This window comes from Elaeis guineensis, chromosome 13 (genome assembly GCF_000442705.2).
Source record: "Elaeis guineensis isolate ETL-2024a chromosome 13, EG11, whole genome shotgun sequence".
NCBI classification, from domain to species: Eukaryota; Viridiplantae; Streptophyta; class Magnoliopsida; order Arecales; family Arecaceae; genus Elaeis; species Elaeis guineensis.
Genome location: NC_026005.2, coordinates 5,448,975 through 5,465,147, shown reverse-complemented (window position 1 = coordinate 5,465,147; position 16,173 = coordinate 5,448,975). Strand labels below are relative to the sequence as shown.

The window sequence follows — 16,173 nt, the reverse complement described above, 5'->3', positions numbered from 1 at the left end:
TATTTGTTTCCCCTATATATACATCTTCAAAAAAAATTAGCTGAGCCCTCGAAAAGAAAGTATGAGGAAAAGCCTTAAATTAGTGCATCTTCTAAACAAAAGACAACATGGCAACAGAAGGGAGAGAGTGGAAGAAGAGGATAGAGAGACAATCATCAACTTAAAAAACTTACCCCAATCATATATTATGAAAAATAAACCTTCAAAGACCTATAAAAAATCACTAAAAATCAAAAAATTGAGAAAATAAGAAAATGGCTTTCTTATGAATTGCCAGGAGCTACCCATCCAATCCTTAATCGACACCAAGACCAGGCCAAGAATTACAACCTCGATAATTAGAAAATGGAAAAAAAAAAAAAGTCTTACATGGTTGTGTTATCTTTCAAATCAAAGTCTTAAGTTATGGATCTAAAACCAATACCAACACCGAGATCCGCAACTTTGATATTAGGTACTATATCAATATGTTACCAGTACAGTACGTATGATGCACATCCCATATCAAGACAACTCTTAAGCCTTTTTCTTATTTCTTAATCATGATATCATCCAAAACCAGGTGATATGTGTCGGTACAATACACACCTCAATATTGGATAGTACAGGTGGTTCCGCTCGATTAGGACTAGTATGAACCAGTTCGACTTGCCTATCAAACCAAACCTCAATGTCATACTAGTACGTTGCCAGTAAGGTATGATACAGCTGATATGAATCATTATCTTGATCAACATCCAAGTAGTACAAGCCATATTGATTGTCGATATCATACAACATTTGTTATTGACAAGGTACAAGAGGCATACCCATTACTAGTTCCCTATGATACACCTAGTAAGGTTCGGTACTGAAACTTATTTTCTAGTAGGCAATAACAAGGTTGCATATTATTTACATAGCCATATGTCAATAATCAGCATTGCAGGGTAAAAGCCCTAATAGATATAACCATAGTATTTAATGCTTAAAACCTTACTCTAGAAATGACTGACAAATAAGGTGCCTCTTGGCAAACACATGTTAACTTCCAAAAGAAATTCCATGGTAACAACTAAGAAATGCACAAGTTGCAGTTGATCCATTGACAAATGAATAAGCAGCTTACTATCAAGAATATGATAATCCGGAAGTACATCCAAGAACAATGGAGGAACCTGCAGTGACAGCAATTATTTAATATTAAATATATTTTCCAGTAGATTGCCGATGGTGAGAAATCATTCTATGAAAGTAACATGACAGAGTCTCAAAATTAAACTCCTAATAAAAACTAGAGGGAAATCCCCACCATGCTAACAGCTTCCTGCCGTGTTATGTTGCCAACCTCATTTTCTTGCTTTAGAAACTCATGGAACCTGAATTTTACCAAAGAAGATTTATGATGCAACTGGAGCCAACAATTTGTCAGCAAGATGAGTTAAGTACTTTCATCAAATAAGCACAAAACTTGGAAAATTATAAACCTAAATTTTTAATGAACAATCATGCTTTTAGCTACCAACAAAATATAGAAGTCAATATTAATAAATGAAGTAGATCTTACAAAATCCACAAATTTTAAACAAGTATTATCCAAATGACTTCAAAAGTGATGCATTGTCTGTAAAAGACACGAACTCATGATTTAAAGTTCAAATAAGCTTTGTATTATATTTTTAATGTTATACTGTTTTGCTGTTATACTGTTATATTGGAACAAGTCACTCACATTGAAAATCAGGGAAGTAGGCAATCCTAGGGGCAAGTCAGTGAGATAGGCGTTCTTTCCCAACTTCTTGAGGATCTTGAATGACCCAAATTTCTTCCTGCTTAGCTTGTTGCAACCTCCAACCGAAAATCGCTCCTTCCTGAAATGGACCAGAACACTATTCCCCTCATTAAAATCCATATCCCGGCGGTGTTGGTCCGCGGCTGCCTTGTATTTGGTTGTGAAATCCTGCAGCTTTTTGTGAACTTATTGTTGCACGTCTAGAACCTGTTTCAAGTAGGTTTCGGCATCTGCACTAACTCTACCAAGATATGGAATGGGTACTCGATCAAGAAAGTGGGGTATAGGACGACCATAAAGGGCCTCAAATGGAGATTTTTCTGTGGTTCTATTAATGAAACTATTATATGCAAACTCAACCTGTGGTAAGATTAAATCCCATTGTGTCGGTCTCTCACCTGCCAAGCATCTTAAAAGGTTGCCCAAAGATCAATTTACCACCTCAACTTATCCGTCAGTTTGGGGGTGGTATGGACTGTTGAAATTTAATTTGCTTCCAACTTTGGCCATTAGAGTTCTCAAAAAATGACTTATAAATTTGGTATCCCTATCAGATGCGATGGACTTAGGAATGCCATGCAAACGTACAATTTCATTGAAAAATAGTTTTGCAATATACGATGCATCAAAGGCCTTTTTGCAAGAAATAAAATGAGCCATTTCAGTGAATCGATCAACAAGCACAAATATTAAGTCAACATGTTGTGCAGTTTTGGGTAGGCCAAAAATAAAATCTATAGAAATATCTTCCCAAGGGGTGAAAGGAATGGAGAGAGGAGTATATAAATCTGTATTTTGTGAGTGACCCTTGAAGGTTTGGTAGGTTCTACAGCATCATACAAATCGCTCTACGTCTCTTTGCATATTCGGCCAATAGTAGCGCCCTCAAACTAACCCCAAGGTCTTATCCCAACCGAAATGTCCCCCTAATCCGCTACTGTATAGGTCTTGAATCAAAGACTCTCTCAGTGAACCTTCAGAACTGCATAACTTGGACCACTTAAAAAGGTATTCAGACTCAACACAGAAATCAAAGAATTGGCTAGTGCTAGAAGACAAATATTTTTCCATGATAGGTTTGAAATAAGGGTCATCCTTGTACTGTTTCTTAATCGCCTCAAGACCCACAATTTGCAAAGAGGCAGCGATGAGGAGGTGGGTCCTACGGCTAAGTGCATCAGCAACCCGATTGGTTACTCCCTATTTATGTCTCAAATGGAAGATGTATTCTTGCAAAAATGCAATCCACTTGGCGTGTCTTTTGTTGAGATTCTTTTGGGTAACGTAATGCTTCATAGTCCGAGTTAAGTACAAATTCTCGATGAATCAAATAGGGTCGTCAGTGCTTCAAGACCTGCACAATCGCATAGAATTCGATATTATATGTAGAATAACGTGATCGAGCATCATTCAATTTCTCACTGAAGAAGGCTATCGGGCATTTTTTCTTGGGACAACACAGCCCCTATTCCCACATGTAAGGCATCACAATCAACTTCGAACACCTTATTAAAATCAGGTAAGGCGAGTACGAGTGCGCTTGTAAGCTTGTCTTTGGCCACTTTGAAGCTTTGTTCAACCTCGGGAGTCCAGCGAAATTTATCTTTTTTCAGACAGTCAGTGATCGAGGCAATCAAAGAACTGAAATTTCGAATAAAGCGTTGGTAAAAAGATGCAAGTCCATGAAAGCTCCGAATCTCCGTTAAGTTTTTCGGAGTTGGCCAGTTTCGAATCACGTCAATCTTAGCCGGATCTACCTTAATTCCCTCAGTAGATACAATATAGCCTAGGAAGATGAGGCTGTCGGATAAAAATGTGCACTTCTTGATATTTAAATATGAATGATTCTCTCTCAAGGCTTGGAGCACCTGTCGTAGATGGTTCAAATAGAGTTCAAGGTTTGTGCTATATATCAAAATATCGTCAAAATAAACCCCTACAAATTTTTCAATGAACGGCCGCAACACCTGGTTCATGGTGCGCATAAAGGTACTCGAAGTGTTGGACAGCCCAAAAGACATAACCAGCCATTCATATAACCCCTCCTTGGTTTTGAATGCTGTTTTACACTCGTCTCTAGGTTGGATACAGATCTGATGATACCCGCTCTTCAGATCAGCCTTGGAGAAAACCTTTGCACCTCCCAGCATATCTAGCATGTCATCAAGCCTAGGTATAGAAAACCTATACTTCACAGTGATCTTGTTGATGGCTCGACTATCAACGCACGTTCGTCATGTCCCATCTTTTTTTGGAGTAAGGAGGGCACGCACAGCCATGGGACTCATACTCTCCCGAATGTGGCTATTTCTTAACAAGTCAAGGACCTGTTGATGCAATTCTTCATGTTCTGCTGGGCTCATCCTATAATGGGCTAGGTATGGAAGACTTGTTTCTGGCACCAAGTCAATGCAATGCTAGATGTCTCTCATAGGGGGTAGGCCATCAAGGAGTTCTTCTGGCATGATGTTAGAAAACTCGTCCAATAATGGTTGAACAACCGACAGAATTCCAGGGGCTTCGATGGTTTCTTTTGCCACTAAAGCATAAACCACAAGGGACCTTGGTAGGGTTTTGGCAAATTAGGTCTTATTCAAAATCATTACAGATTGTCTCTCAGTGGGTGACAATTTTGGGGTTGAATCAGGCTTAGGTATCAGTTTGGGTGTACTATTAAGTGGAATCAATCTAACTTTTTTATTGTCCTTAATGACTATATAGGTGTTTTCCTTCCCGTCATGTATGGTGCTATGGTCAAATTGCCAAGGTCTACCTACAAGCAGGTGACACACATCCATGGGTGCTACATCGCACCAAACCTCATCAGTATAGGTCTTCCCAATGAAAAACTTAACTAGACATCGTCGTGTGACAGGAACCTCATTCCTAGTTTTAAACCAAGCAATCCGATAAGGTTGTGCAAGCTTCTCAATTTTCAATTGAAGCTTATCAACCATCTCTTGAGAGACGAAATTCTCCATACTTCCACTATCAATTATAACAGAGCAAAATTTTCCCCCTATGCTGCAGACAGTTCGAAAAAGACTGCGTCATCTCCAATCATCCTTGGTAGATTTAGGTGCTACAAGGACTCGACCGATTACAAGGTTTGGCTCAGTAGTTTCAGCAGTCTCATCTAGGACCTCACTATCCTCAACAGTGTCTTCCTCTTGCACTTCTACTCCATCCTAATCACTCTTATTAGCATTTTCTATCAAGTTGGTCCTAGACTGAAATTGTCTCAAAAGATATACAGATGATTTATAACTTGGATGCCTATACTTGTAACAAGTGATACTAGTTCCTGAGGGTTTGAAACCTAAAATTTCCTTGCCTTTAGTATCACCAATAGGCAAGGTTTGCTGTACCGGTACCGGACGGCGTGCCGGTGCCGGACCGGTATGGTACGGTACGGTATCAGTACCGTACCGTACCGACACACGGTATGCTCGGGCGTACCGATCCGATACCGGTACATAATTTTTTTCGATTTTCAATTTTTTTTTTTGATTTTTAAAATTAATAATTGATAAATACAACCTTAATATGGCATTATATTGCATATTATTGACATATTTGGGTTCAATTTGGAGTTAGATTGCGGTACAAAGACTCTTGATCCAAAATTTTAAATATATATTTATTTACATTATATTTCAACTATGTCATCTTAAAACTAAAGAAAAAATATATAAAATATGTATTAAAATGTATCTAAATATTTAAGTACAAAGCGCAATAACTGATATACGAACCTTAAGATGTACTCTGCATTTAATTTTTTGTCGAGTGTCTGTGACGCTCGTAGATATCTGGATCATCAACATAGTCTGAAGAGAAATCAATCCAACCCTCTAGCCAAGCTGCACCGTACTCTCGAATATTCATCATCCCATAAGGCATCCTCTTTGGATTGTAAGACATCTCAGACCTCTCGCTAAAATTCTGACTCTGAGAAGTATCCTCGAGATGATGGTACGGTTGTGGAGGAGCCCATCCAAATATGCCAGTGCAAAATCTGATCCTGAAGCTGCTCCAGACTGCATAGGGTAGTAACCACTAGAAGATGATGCCTCGGATGCACCATATGCATATGGATCATAAGGTGACTGTGGATAATAGGATCCATAATGCGAGGATGATGCAGATACATCCATGGACCCTACTCCACGTGCAAGATCGTCCGCAGCTGCATCATGTGCTGGACGACCTCTAGAAGCCCGTCGTCTATATGAAATCGGCTCCCCACGATCTCTACCGACTCGTCCACCATGATCCCTATCCTGTGTGACATGCGTAAACTGAGACTCACTGGTGAATCGAATATCACCCTGTGGCTGTCTCATAAACGGTGGTCTCCTGTCCTTTAGTTCCTCCCTGATCATCAGATCCATGGCTACTACTACCAGTATCATCATCACTCTCCCTGGTGTCCGTATCTGAACCAGATCGCTCCTGTACTCTCGAGAGTGGTGCACGTGCAACTATCTTTTCCTTTCCCCCTTGTGCCCCTCTGTGACTGAGTTTCCTGTGATTGGGAAGATGGATGCCTTCTTGCTGGCTGCCGGGAGGAATGTCTATACATCTCTCGCTCGAATCTCTGGGAAGATGTATCGGATAGCGAGTCATGTGATGAATGAGTCCCTTGTGTCTCCTCAGACTGTGGCTGATCAGCTGGAACCCTATGTGGAATATTTTTTCTGCCCATTGCCCTGGATCCATCCTGATCTCCCTTGCCACCACACTGACTGGTCGTGGAGGGGATCCTGGCTCATCAAGCTCTGGCTCCTGCTGCTGACCTGCAAGCCATCCGATGATCGGATCGTCATCCTCGTCGGCATAATCATCCAGCGTCGGATCAGTGTACTTCAACTGAACTTCCTCCTGAATATATTTTAGCCTCAACCTCAGATTGTAGTAAACATATACAAGATCGTCGAGGCATTTTTGTGTCAGACGATTTCTCTGTTTGCTGTGGATAAGGACGAAAGTGGACCAATTACGCTCACAGCCACTAGCAGAGACCGTCTGAGAAAGAATACGGACAGCCATATGTCTCAAATTTTTTGCTGACGTTCCAAAATGAATCCACCATTCAGCTACAAAAGTAAAATTATATATCAAATTTGATGATATTATTAAGCAAAATTACATATCAATCTACATTGCTCATTATTGATATATAATTTATCTGGATTCATCTACTTTTTGCTTACGATAGCTAATGGGACTCCAAAACTATCTGATCCCTCTCTAAACTGTTTCGTCTGAAATAAAATATATTTATTATTTATAAATATATCAGATTGAATTCAGTTAAATAATTACATCTGTTTTAAACTAGCATATCCCTTACAGACACAACGATGCGATTTCTGGATCGGACACCATCTTATATATGACATTGCGAAGAGCAGCAAGAAGCTCGCTATCCATATCTATCTCCGGAATAGTATACTGAAATCTCGAATTCAAGTAATAAGCTGCAGATAAATTTCAAGACTGATTAAGCACAATTTTATTTTCATACTTCGAAAAAATATTTTAAAATATTCTTGAATCCAAACTTACCAGCTAGATGCAAATCTCTGCCCATCTGATAGTCCCAACGGTGCTCAATAATGTTAATGAATTCTTGAGCATGCTTGGGATCATTCTCACTGATCTGTTTCTTTGTCTTCTCCATCATGTATATAGGAAGCCCATCTGGGGGTATCTCTCACTGTCCACGGTGCGAAGCACCTCATATAAAGGCTTGATAGCCTTCACTATTTTCTCAGCCCGCTGCCAAAATGACTGACTCGTCACCAAATTCTCCACATGACTTCCATCAATACCGGCCCTCGCATATCTGCTCTCCTGTCACTCGGCACTGACAAACATCTGACGTAGGGCTGTTTTCTTCTTAAGAAGACTATCAAGTGCTATGTAGTTGATAGCAAACCATGTGATACCCGGTCGTAAGATCTCCCCCCAGTATACGTCCGCATCAATGAAAGAACCCATGTGTGGTTGTAGATAAATCTAGTAATGGTCTGGGCAATCTCCACTACCTGCTGCACCCTGCGAATCTTTTCGATATCCATCAATATAAGATCAATGCAATGTGCAGCACATAGGGTCCAGTATATCTGCGGTCGCTGCTCCATCAGCAACTCTCCGGCAGCCTTATATTGTGGTCCGTTATCTGTGATGACCTGCACGACATGCTGCTCACCCACTGAATCAATTACCTCCTCCATCAGACCAAGGATATATGTGGCATCGTGCATCTTATCTGAAGCATCGATTGATTTGTAAAAAAATATTTTTCCATCACAGTATGTCAAAAAATTAATGATGCTCCACCTAGTAGGACCTGTCCAACCATCACACATCACTGTCAGACCGTATGTAGGCCATTTATTTTTGTAAGAAGCAATCAATCTCTGCAGATCCTCCTTATTGCTGTCAAGAAGCTGACCATAAATGTCCTTAGGTCCTGAAGGATCTACACCCTTGCCGGCAGCCTCTATGACTGAAATAGCAGATCGGTAGTAAGGATTGGCTGCTGCATTTGCTGGAATATGGCTGCAATGAAACCATGATCCAATAGCTCGCCACATATCCTTCTTCTTATCTTTTTTCAGCATACTGTCAATTCTCTGCTGCTTTGAATCCTTGCTGGGCAAAGCATGTGGATCCAAATCCTGAATGCTGGCTCTTGCTGGAATATCTTTGGAGGACCTCCTCCTACAGCCAAAAGCTCCCAACAAAGAAGACATGCTGCGTCTGCTCCCTCTACCACCAGACTCTCTGACTGAGGTAGTCCTCCTGAACTCGAATTCTTCCCTACCAGTCGCTGATCCAGATCCTGATTCGTAGCATGATGGTCCGAATCGATCTCTGTACCGGGCCATCTCCTCCTGCTGGTACTGATCCGCCAAGCTCGCATGAATGGCAGCCTCAATCTGTGCCTCTTCATCATCTGGAGCAGAAGCCTCCTCTGACTCTCTAGAGTGATAAGAAGGTGAATCTGCAACTCGACGGTCTACTTCGGTCTTTTTCTGCTTTGTCCTTTCCTTCGCTGCTTTCGAATCAACAAAGTACTTTTTCATCAATTGTCGAACCTCTTGCGGATATTTCCGACACATCGACATATCAGGATAACCACCAGCTAGATGCTGCCTCAACCTAGTCACTCCTCCTCCCTTGAATTCTGTGTTGCACCATTTGCACCTCCAATAATGCCGAGCCGAGAGCATCTCGCCATGATCCCAACCGATGTCACGCTCTTGATCTTTCTTCTTACTCATTTCTGCAGATATAACAAAATACTAATTATTTCGAATTACCTGTAATATAACACTAATTACATATATTTTTTATTTGATAATATTTTTTACTATTTAAATATTTACAAAAAAAATTTCAAAAAAATCTCAAGTTAGATTCAAATATTTCAATTATTTTGAATCATTCTAAACATTATTCTCAATTTCAAAACTAACACTGATTTTTTATTTTTTTATTTTTTTAATAATTTTTATATAAATAAATATATACTATAAAATAGCTGATTAATTAAAGTGAACGAACGTCATGCTCTAATTTTTTTTCTTATAAATATATGCAAGTATAACAAAACACGATAGTTTAATGATAATTAAAATAATTATATATAATTTTAAAATAATTTTAATAATTATTTTAAAACTTATAAATTCAAAATAAATATGTTATATGCTTCAAATAATATTTTTAAATTAACTAAAATATAACACTATTTTTATATATTTTTTATTTTATAATTAAATTTTTAAATTTAAATAATTAAAAAAATAATTTTTTAATTTCAAATATTTTTAAAAAAATTAGAAATTAGATTTAAGTAGTTTGAATCATTCTAAACATGATTCCCAAACTCTGATTTCTTTTCATAAAATTTAAATTTTTTTAAATTTTTAAATAAATAAATATTTAAAAATATTTAAAAAATATATAATTAACAAAAATTAACAATTTTGGTGTCATCGTGTAGATCTTCCAAAGATCTATCACATATAATTAAATCATGCCAAAATCACAAGATTTTGGCATGATTTTCTCTTATTTTCATTCTTTCTCATTCTTATCCTATTTTTAACAACAAAAATAAAAAAAAATATTTACTAAGAAAATAATGTATTATCTTACCTCCGGCCAAAGATCAGTCTCTCCTCGAACCACTCCTGCAATTTGACAGAGTTTTTTTCTTTTTTTCTAATTTTTCGGAGGTCTCAACGGTTTCGTTGAGACCTTCAGACCCTCGGGAGTTCTCTGAGACATCTCAGAGAACTCCAAAGCAGGGTAAGGGTTCTTTTATGCATGTGATCTCCGACCCCACCCCCCCTCCCCCCTCGTCACGTTAGGCACATGGGGTGTCGGTACGGTTCGATTCACGCCGAACCGGATCGAACCGGACCATACCGTCCGATTTTGGATGGTATGGAAGCTAACCGGACCGAACTGCTCGGTTCGATACCGGTTCGGGGTGTTTCTCCAAAAAAAGGTCTGAACCGGACCGTTTGATCATCGGTCCGGCTCGATACGCCCCGTACCAGGTAGTTCGGCCCGGTACGGCGAACCCTGCCAATAGGTTTCGGAGGGAATTGGGTGTCATTTTTCAGGGCTGATTGATTCCTATAGAAAACTTTCCACTAGTGTTATCCTGTCGGAATGTCTGTCTCTTCAACTTAGACTCAATCTTAAGTACGTGACTATAGGCCGCATCTATTTGCTGAAAATTATAAAAAATTAATTCATCCTGAATTTGAGGGTGAAGTCCAGCAAGATAGTGAGCTATCCGCTGTTTTTCATTCTCCCTAAGATCATTACGGGCCTGAAGGTTATAGAATTCCTCGATGTACTCTTGCACCGTTTTAGACCCTTGCCTAAGGTTGTGAAGCTTTTGGAATAAAGTTTATCGGTAATCGGCTGGAAGGAATTTACTCCTAAGCTTCTCTTTCATTCGTTTCCAAGTTGCAATCTTCTCTTTACCCTTTCGAACCCTATCATTTTGTACATGCTTCCACCAAACTAGGGCATGGCCTTTCAACTTAAGGATGACAATTTTGACTCTTTTATCCTCAAGTAGTTCTTTTCATTCAAAAAATTGTTTTATCTTGTCAATCCAATCCAACAACTCATCAGGTTCTAACCTACCTTCGAACTCACCGACATCTACTTTGGTACCCTGATCCCAACGTGCGGTGTTCATTTGACATTGGTTTGGACGGTTTCTCCTAAGAGGATGGTTGGCTTCTATCTCAGGGTTACTCTCTGATTCAATTAATCCCCCTCCACCAAGCTGATGTTGGGTATTCAAAGCCTCTAACATTTGTTGTATTTGGTTCAGTTGGGTTTACATGTTTCTAATGGACTCTTGTTGTCGTTCATAGGCCTCTCTCCAATCTCTAGGGTTTTTGGGGTGGTTGTTTGCCATTCTAATGTACTAACGGCTCTATAATGGAGAGATGGGGGCTTAAGAAGTCGTGGACAGCAGACAATAGTGCCAATTAGAGGGTTCTAATTTCAGGACAGCAACAGAGTTTTCTATGAATTTTCTGGAGAACGAACAAAGGCTTACAAGAAAATAAATTTTAACAGCAAATATGCAATGATGATTAAATAAGATGCAACCTAATAAAAGCTAAATGTAAGCTAAAATCAATCCCTAAGGTCAAAACTTGCTCTGATACCACTTGATGCATTTAAAGAGACACTATAATACGGTACTGAAGCGTGCTACCGTAGCAATGAAGCATAGGAGAGAAAAAAAAAAAGAACGAATGTAATATGTTGTAAATCTAAATACTATGCGATCTATTCAAATGAACTCTTAAAGGCCAATGTTGGAACTAAATAGAAATCAGCAATATATTCAAAATTTATTAAATAATAGTGATGAAAGTTACATGACTGAGACAAACTTTTCAAGACCAATTACATATACTAATTCCAACATAAAACACTAAGGACTAGGTTCATTCTAGGCTTAAAACTGAGTTTAGATGGCTAGATTTTAATGATGGGGTATGAGGCAGCATGAGGTACGATTATGGGTGGATCTGTTACCTTGAGTGCAGGAATATATTGAAGAAGTTCAAGTCTCAACTGGTTCACGGGATGCAGGATATCCACAACTACCAAGAAGAGCAGCACCGCGATGATAGGCTTCAAGATGGGGAAGAGGGAGCCAAAAGTCACAGGAGGAAAGAAGCCGAAGATGGATCCATCCGCGAGGAAGAGGCGACGACGATCCCAAAAGGAGGGATTCAAGATAGAAGCATAAGTCAAACCTTCCAAAGTTTTCTTCTCTCCTTTTTTTCTTCTTCCCATGTCAAATTTATACATGACACCACCAAGTTGGATATAGTTGTTGGTTTGTTTTAAGTGGTTGTAGGATAAGGACATATTTGAATTGGTTTATTAGGATATGGTTGTAGGTTTGTTTTGAGTGATTGTAGGATAAGGATATATTTGAAGTAGTTTGTTGGGATATGGTTGTTGGTTTAATTTGACTTAGGAGAACCTAGCCATCCGATCCCAATAAATTAAATCAGGATAGAACACACTTAAAATAAAATAAAATAAAATAAAAGCAGTGACTCGATGCACTACATCAAAACATCATTCAAAACATCATATAAAAAGTAATCTTTTATTTATAAGGGTTCAAATCAACAAAGATACCCCTTAAATGAAAGTAATAGAGCACTAAAAGAATCATCAAGAAAACGACCAATACAATAGAGCTGGACACTGGAGAGGACACTTGCTCAAGAGCCTCTTGTTTTGTCCTAGGCAGTTGCCCAGGCATCGCCTCAGATAACTTGCCTTACCTAAGGACTATTAAGGCACTCCAGGTTTCCCTGACTCGCTAAGTGCCTAGGCAAGTGCCTAAAGTGCTTTTGACAACATTGGATAAGGCTGGTGTAACATTTAAATGATAATTTACCTTTTTGTAGGAGTAAAGATACAGGAAGAACTTTGTGGTGATGAGACTAATGGACGAAAAATTTCCTGCGCCTCCACCAAGAGTCATCCCCAAAAGCTTGTGACTTTTGCTTTTTATCAATAATTCAACAACAAATATTCACGAAGGAAAGTTGAAGAATTTTATATGCAAACAGTTATAATGGTAAATTTTGATGCATTAGGTTCTAAACAGGCCAAACGAATGTGGTTAATGAAATGCATGTTGGAGGAATAGATACAAAACTGGAGTCTCAGTCTACAACTGATGCAAAAGCAACATTCAAACTTTTGTAAAAGTGATCTAGATGAAGACACCAAAAGTAATAAGATAAAGTGGATGTAGATGATGTTTTTCATTCCTATCATAGAATTTCAAATGTTATGCAACTTCTAGGTAATGTTTGTGGTAAACAACATGGAAGAGCAGCAAAATGTCAAAAGTAGACAACAAAGGCATCTTAACATAAGATAAAGTGGATCTTCATGATGTTTTTCGTTCCTATTATTGGATTTCCAAATATTATGCGACTTCTAGGTAATGTTTATAGTAAACAACATGGAGGAGCAGCTAAATGTCAAAAGTGGACAATGAAGGCATCTTAACATAGAATGAGCACTGAAATAAAGGTAGAGACATCTTGTGAAAAATATATTTAGGGTAAAGTGCATTTTGGCACCACCATGAAGTGATATGAAGTGAAAGATCATGAGTTAAAAAAAGCAAATAGAAGCCTTGAATGTATGTGTGGTGCTCGGAAGAGATGCAAAAACTTAATCCTGATTGTAAAGAATTGTGTGAATGAACTTTCTCCATGAAAAATATAACCTTTGAACAATAATGGCAAAAGCATCCATGTTGATGACCAGACCTTGATATCATAAAACTTGTTGCTAAAAATTATTACGGTTATCCACATGCTACATAATGTGAATTCTGGCAGATGAATTTATCATTAATTTAGCATATCTCAGTGGACTGATGTGGTTATACACTGTGCTAATTGATTTTTTTTTTTTTAATTGATGACTGGGAGAGGTTTGTTAAGATCAGCTAAAGATGCAGGAAACAATTGAGAAACAGAGGAACCAAAGAGGTCTTGCTACAAAAGAGTTATCATCATTTAGAAAGTCAGACAATTCAGCTGCAGATAGTAACTGAAACCCAGAGTTCCATAACCTTGTGACAAAATAAGAGGACCACAATTAACAACCCTTCTCTGAACTACTTTGGTCTGGAACACCCAAATAAGAAAACCTATAAGATATTAAGCAAATAAAAGAATACAACCTTCTGTAACATATTTTGAGCAAAACCCTTCAGAAAAAATGGCAAGGGCAATAAATAGAAATCTATCATAATGCCATGTTCATAGTATATTCAAGTTGAAACTACGCTAGTATGAAATATAAATGTGACAGTGAGCATAATGCAAAATCACCTGGCATTTATTCTAAATGCAGCTGGCAGTGACTTTCGGAGTAAAGAAAGGAATTCTTCCCACTCATCTTCAGGCACAATGCCTTGCTCCTGTTAGCAAATTTAGACATTCTAGATATTTAAAATTTGAACAGAGCTAGCAGTCATTAGAAATTCTAACAATTTATGATATGATATATATCTACTATTCAAACCATAGTTGTAGATAGTCAGCATCAAAAGCTTCTTAGAACAACCCAAAAATAAACTCTTAGACTGCATGATCAACCATGCTAATAAATATCAAGAAAATCATTAAGCTTTAAAAGTTCCAAGATTTTTATTAGACATTGTGTCAAAAGACTCATACAGCACTAGCCTATGATATCTCCTTCAATTATAAATGAAAAATCTTAGTAAGACTTGACTTATATGTCATCAAGCACTTTGATCATTCTCAATGACATTTTCAAGCCACAACCTTAACCCCCCAAGAACTGCAACAAGATTAGCAAAACACATACCAATAGAGCTAAAACCATGTGAGAGCACATAATACATATAAACTAGAGCTTTTAAACAACAACCTATCAGAAATACAATTGGGGAGACATCTACAATAATTTGGAACATTCAAGTCTAGCAATTTCGTATTCACAAATACATCATTAGATGTCAAAAGTTGTAATACCATCATTGTTGATTGATCAAGAAACATGATGCATTTAGAACATTATGATTCATGATGGCCTGAAGACTTTGAACAATGGCTACTCAAATAGCATACGCACTGCTCATAGTATATAGAATAATATTTATCAATATGAATAGTTCAGGAAAAAAGAATAAAACTGCAATACTCTTTTACAACTTTGAACTTTTGAAGAAGTTAAAACCATTACAAAGATGATTGTTAATGAGAAGCTGAACCATAAAGAACATGGGCAAAGCTTGTTGCAGAAGTATGACTTGTATCTTTAGAACTTGGAACATAATACCTTACCTCTTCAAGTATAAAAAGAACCTTGGTTGAAGATGCATAGAGTCAGTTAACAGAAAATGTAACAATATGCAAAAATGTTCTCGTAACCGCAAGACTAGGCAAATATTCACATTCTCTTCTAGTCTCATCTTCATAATAAATATTGTCTTCTACATATTCTACATCTTATGATATTGACTTGTTGAAAACATTACTGACAGGCAGATGAAAATCTCCTTCTCATATTTTATAAAATATGATATCATACACCTGTTACATTATTTGTTGTTGACATGTATTCCACCAGAATGAGCACAACCATGGCCCTGATTAATAATGTCTCATTATGTGACAGCAAGTTTGCAATGTGTACAACCCAAATTCTTACTCCTACTAGTTACCAACTAATGGCACTTGGTTAATTGCATGAAATAATTGAGGCACGACCTTTGTTTACTATTAAACAAAATTCAGAATTGCAATCCCAACATGTTTCAGACCATCATAAACAATCCTTTTATAGAATGCTACCAAATTTATTTACATAACGCCGAAGATTGATTCAAACTCATTAACCACAGTTTCAAAATGCTTCTCATTCCACATTTCTATCACGTATTAATTAATAAAAGCGTCGATTTGGGACATCACAACTACATAAGTATTCACTTTATGATCGAAATCTTTAAACAGGATGGTAACTTGAGAACACCACCAGAACTTTTAAATCCTCAAGGCAGTAATAAGAATCAGTAACACATCCATAACGCTTAAAAGCATTACAGATGACTCGAAACATAGTATCTTGAAAGAACCTAAGCTCAGTGCACCAAGAATGGATCCTGGGAAGAGGGAAAAAGAGATGACAAGACCTTGTAGTACTCCCCAAACCCTGGGTTTCGGTTGACGAAGAGCCCCCATGAGGGATTGGAGTTGGAGTTGGGGTCGTCGAGGGAGGGGTCGTCGAGGCGGGTCCTCTTGGGGTTGTGCTTCCAGACGTTCTCC

At 38.0% G+C, this 16,173-nt stretch overlaps 1 pseudogene; it reads right to left on the bottom strand.

The window, feature by feature from the left end:
• Positions 1 to 7,456: 7,456 nt before the first annotated feature.
• LOC140853282 (uncharacterized) lies at positions 7,457 to 9,249 on the bottom strand (annotated as a pseudogene).
• Between the last annotated feature and the right edge of the window lie 6,924 nt (positions 9,250 to 16,173).